The sequence below is a fragment of the Lactuca saligna genome, chromosome 5, assembly GCF_052625555.1.
Source record: "Lactuca saligna cultivar CGN05327 chromosome 5, ASM5262555v1, whole genome shotgun sequence".
NCBI lineage: Eukaryota > Viridiplantae > Streptophyta > Magnoliopsida > Asterales > Asteraceae > Lactuca > Lactuca saligna.
The window spans coordinates 66106291-66112310 of NC_136421.1; the positions used below are offsets into that span (position 1 = coordinate 66106291).

General features: G+C 27.8%; 1 long non-coding RNA gene across 1 annotated transcript; it reads left to right on the top strand.

Moving 5' to 3' along the window:
* Positions 1 to 875: 875 nt before the first annotated feature.
* LOC145045200 (uncharacterized) lies at positions 876 to 3678 on the top strand. The gene is made up of 3 exons (XR_013681781.1): positions 876 to 983; positions 1786 to 2501; positions 3568 to 3678. It is a non-coding gene; the product is annotated as an uncharacterized LOC145045200 (long non-coding RNA).
* The last annotated feature ends 2342 nt before the right edge of the window (positions 3679 to 6020 follow it).

Genomic DNA, 6020 nt, shown 5'->3' on the forward strand with positions numbered 1-6020 from the left:
ACTTCACTTTTTCGTTTTCTGAAAGGGGTTGCTCAGAGGAGGTTTGTGCCTCCATGTTCGTCGTTAAATCATGGAGGAAACAGACCAAAATCAACGAGGTGTGATCGTTGTGGAGACCGACGTTGATTTGGAAGACAGAGGGCACCGATATGGAAGGCGGAAGGATCTGATCTAGAAGCAAGCACCGATGAAGCTCTAAAAGAAAGAGAGTCATCGGGTGAGACAATTGATGGATTTGGTAGAAAAATAATCGATCGTATTTTGGCGGAATGATCTAATTTCCAAAAAAAATTCCTACCAATGATACCCTTATGCTTATGTTTATAGAAACCTAATATGCCACTAAAGATAATCATATTTACAAAATATGCCATTGATCATCTAAACCATCCAAATAATTGATCCAACGTTCCACTTTTAGTTCTCGAGTTCTCGAGAAACTATGAGTTCTCAAATGATCATTGCTCTCTCTCTCTATATATATATATATATATATGTATGTATGTATATATATATATATATATATATATATATATATATATATAGAGAGAGAGAGAGAGAAAGAAAGAAAGAGGAAGGATCATTTGAGAATTTATAGTTTTCCGAGAACCCGAGAACTAAAGGTGGATCGTTAGATCAAAACTTTTAACGACTTAGATCAAAAGTGGCATAATTGTAAATATCAATTATTTTAATGGTATACTAGACTTTTTAAAAATGATGAGAGGGGTATATTGGGCATAAAATATATAATATCCTAATAATCAGTTTAATTAATTAATAAAACCTCATTTTCCCTTTTTAACTCACATACTTTATTTCTGTTTTCCTCTATCTGTCTCTCTCTCACACACAACACACACATCTCCATTCTTCACCGCTCCGCCATCGGCAACTGTCGCTTCTGCCGGTGAAAACATCGACGAGACACTGAGATATCTCTGATTCATAGTCTGTTTGATCAAGCCCAAACATTATTTCATGTAGGATTCATATCATTTGTTAATTGCGCTTCTAATTCTTGATCGTGTTCATCTCTGAACTGTTATTTTTAATCAATTTAATCACATTTTCTTTCTTGATTCATGAATTAATCTAGATCAATTCATATGTTATTTATTGTCGTGATTCTAAATACTTTATGAACGATATCACCATTGAATCATGATGTTGTTCTTCATTGTTAAAATTGATATGATCAAACTCTAATTTGAAACATAATCCATTCGATTTAGCTCTCAATTTCAATAGTTTAATTCAACTGCAAAGTTTCGTCATTCATGTTTAGAATTCTCTCAATCCTTCCTCCTGTCATCACCTCGCCTTTTGATGTTGTAGCCTAATCTCCTATTAATCGCCTGGTTCTTACAGTGCTTGTGTCGATAGATTGAGGTAAGTCAAATGCGAAAGATTACCATTCCTCATCAGGTCTCTCTCTCTCTCTCTCTCTCTCTCTCTCTTTCTCTCTCTCCCTCTCTCTCTCTCTCTCTTACGTACATGTGTCTTCATCACTCTCTTTCAGATCTAGATCTGCAATTGATTCAGTTTTCATAGTCACTGATCATCAATCGATGGTGTTGTCTGTTTGTATTAAAACTTATTTGGTAAAATTTTAGGACTCAATGTTTTTGTTGTTAAGTTGTCATAAAAAAGAAATCATGTGTACAGATCAAGTCTTTCTCAACATATTCTAAACATGTTAAAAAGATGGCCACCTTCTTTATTCCAAGATAAAATGCATTTGTTTGGATAAATTATATTTTTATTCGTCCTATTTTATTTTAGGCGTTATGTAAGGACAATAGATTTGTGCCTGGAGCTGCAGCCACTAAAATTGAATTAGCAAGAAAACTGAAGGAGTTTTCTTTCTCGGAGACAGGGTGGGTAATCTGAATGATTAGTTTTTGTTTTGTTTTGTTTGACTAAATTTGATTAATATAATATACATATTTTCATATTAGATCAATATGTAGTTGGAAAATTTGCAGAGAGCTTTGAAACGATACCAAAAACAGTAGCTGATAATGTTTGGCTTAATGCTGTGGAGATCATATCTAATTTTATGCAGATCATGTCAATATAAATGTCAAAGTTGGTATACAATAGCAATATGGTTTGTATGTTTTATTTTGTATTCAATAGCTATCAGAGTTAGAAGAGGTATTTCTTTTAATCATTTTTTGATTAAATGAAATTTATGTTCTAAATTGTAATGGATCATAATCAAGTTAACTTTGTTTGTTATAGGCCATCGATTACTGTACGTTTCTGGTTGGAAACTCTATTACTGAGCAGAGAAGATCACAACTGGTATGTAATTGTTTATAGTTTTTGTGGTTTGCAGAAAACTCTTACTATAAGTGAAAGAGAGATCTGCAAGTACTTTGAAAACACAGAATCATGTCAAAGTTATCTCTGGTGCACAAGAAGGTGTGATTGGAATGGTTTTAAGTACTAAGGGGTATTTGGTTAACATGGTGTCAGATACTACTAAAGAAGTTGTAAGTATTTTGTTGTACTCTCTAAAAGCTAGGTGGTCTATGAAAAATACATGAATGCCTATCTCGTTCCCTCAATTAGAAGTAGTCCTAGAAAGCTTGTCCTATTTTCTTGCCTGTGTAACAAATGTGGTTACAGACTGACACTTGATGTTTTTCCAATTACAAGTTTTTTCTGACAATAATGTGGAGAGCCCTAAAATAATATCTGGCATCACCAAAATTGTAGATTATGAGCTTCATGATCTTGTCTAGCTGGAGTAATCTAGCTTCCATTATGCTCGATTATTGCTTTGCTAAGTTCACTATCTTAATTTGCATGTCCTACATATATTGTACAACTAAACAAGGCGCTGCTGTTTCTTCTTCTGTTTTTCATCTAGTTAAGTTTTATATGGTAAAGTAGCCCTATGGGTAATCATGTCTCCTCGATAAACTATTGCATTAGTAAGATCAAGATCTGTTTCTTTTCTAGATATAATAAACCATTGAAACGAGACTAAGGAGTCGTTAGTTAGTTGTTGATTGAATAAGGATATCGTATTTATCAGAGTATAAAGACCGATTTATTTTGATGTTAATGTTGATTTATTGATTTACAAATATCTTACTATGATCGATTATATGAATTGTAACTTTTTGTAGTTGTAGATTAAAATAATCCTTAATTGTTGCTCTTTCATTACTTACCTGTTCAATAGGGACAAACAAACTCTATCGCAAAATTACTACTCACAGTTTTTCTCAATGTTTAGATTTCTAGGTACTAGACATTTCTCTAACTTTTAATTCCTAAAATTCATTAGTTTTGTGGATTTCATCAGCAATGCGACAATGCCTTGATCTAATTTTATAAAATTTTTCATTGAAATAAGTCATATTATGACAATTGACATATTATGCATATGATATATTTGGTAATTTTTGAGTTTTTATGAACATGTAACTGAAAATGATGTTGTTGGTGTATTTGATTGTTATAACTGTTAGTTTTCTTTATGTCTTTCTTATGAAAATTAACATATTATGCATATGATATATTTGATAACTTTTGAGTTTTTATGAACAGGTAACTTAAAATGATGTTGTTGAACGTACAATCACATACCACACATAGGATCTTACTACCAGAGTTATGTGTTTGAGTACTTCGTTGAAACTATCATCTCGTTTCCCTGTGAGCACAGTAAGTTACTTATTTGATCATCCTTAAAAGCACTCATGTTTAGTTTATATGTAAATCACACGTGAACCACATAGGAATTACATGTAATTCACATGTAAATAACATGTAATTCACATATGAATTACATGCGATTCACATATAAATAACATGTAATTCACATATGAATTACATGCGATTCACATATAAATAACATGTAATTCACATATGAATTACATGTGATTCACATGTAAATCACATGTAATTCACATATGAATCACATGTAAATCACGAGTGAAACACATATAAATTACATGTGATTCACATGTAATTCACGTATGAATTACATGTGATTCCCATGTAAATCACATGCAATTTACATATGAATCAGATGTGATTCAAATGTAAATCACGAGTGAAACACATATGAATTACATGTAAATAATATGTAATTCACATATGAATTACATATGATTCACATGTAAATCACAAGTGAAACACATATGAATTACACGTGATTCATATGTAAATAACATGTAATTCACATATAAATTACACGTTATTCACCTGTAAATCACATGTAATTAACATATGAATCACATGTAATTCACATGTAAATCACGAGTGAAACACTTATAAATTACATGTAATTCACATGTAATTGACATATGAATTACATGTGATTCATATGTAATTCACATATGAATCACATGTAAATAACATATGAATTACATGCGATTCACATGTAAATTACAAGTGAACCACATATGAATTACATATAATTCAGATGTAAATCACATATGAATTATGTTTATATGCACACATGCATTTCGTTTGAGTTTTCTTCGTTACTTACTTTTTACAATTTTTCTTTAAGTTTTATATTTAAATCTTAAAAGATACAATCACATGTGATTATCACATTATATAGTCACATGTGAATCTTACATGATATAATCTCATGTGCATCTTACATGATATATACATCTGTATTGTAGTTTTTTTTAAAAAAATTGCTATTTTTTTAAATTGTAGTTTTTTTTAAAAAAAATACAGATTATAAAAATTAAAATTGCAGTTCAAAAAAAACAAATTTAAAAAAAAAAAAATCATTTTTTCTGAAAAAATTAAGAGATCTCTATTAAAAAAAATGAAAATTATTTTAAAAAAAGTCTGAAAATTGATTTATTATGTTAGTTTTTAGAACTGTTTATTAATCTTTATAATTACAAAAAAAAAAAAAAATTAAACATTAAAGACGATTGGTAAGATGACGATCATGTTATTAATGAGTTAATTTTGATCCGACGCTCCACATTTAGTTATCAGGTTCTCGGGAAACTATGAGTGCTCAACGGATCTTAATCCTATATATATATATATATATATATATATATATATATATATATATATATATATATATATATATATATATATATATATATTCAGGTTTATTTGAGACCATTCTAATTTTGTGAGACCATAAGAACAATTCTAAAGATAATTTTAAAATGCAAAAATAAATGAAAAAGTCCAAAAATTCTTTTTTTTTAAATATTATTTTCGGAACTTGAATTAACTAAAAAAAATAAAAAAATTTAAAAAAATAAAAAAAATCCTTTTTTTTTTGAAAAACACGTGAAATATTCTAATAGAATATTACACTGATATATTCTAAAAAATAATTTTCAAATGCAGAAGAAATAGAAAAATCTAAAAATTCTTTTTTTAAATATTATTTTCGGAACTTGAATTAACTAACGTGAAATATTCTAATAGAATATTACATTGTACATCTTCTAAAAAATAATTTTAAAATGCAAAATAAATATAAAAATCTAAAAATTCTTTTTTTAAAATATTATTTTCGGAAATTGAATTAACTAAAAAAAATAAAAAAATAAAAAAAACCTTTTTTTTTTTTTTTAAATACGTTAAATATTCTAATACAATATTAACTGTACATATTCTATATAATAATTTGAAAATGCAAAATAAATGGAAAAATCCAAAAATTCTTTTTTTAAATATTATTTTCGGAACATGAATTAACTACAAAAATACGTCTCACGGTCTCACAAAATATAGGTGGTCTCAATTGAACCTAACCATATATATATATATATATATATATATATATATATATATATATATATATATATATATATATATATATATATATATATATATATATATATATATATATATATATATATATATATATATATATATATATATATATAGGGATTTTCTAATATGTGCCCTAAGGGCACATATAAGAAGCATTAATTGATAATATATATTACCATAATTAATTATAAACTACATTAATAATAAGAAATATTACCATAACTAAATAT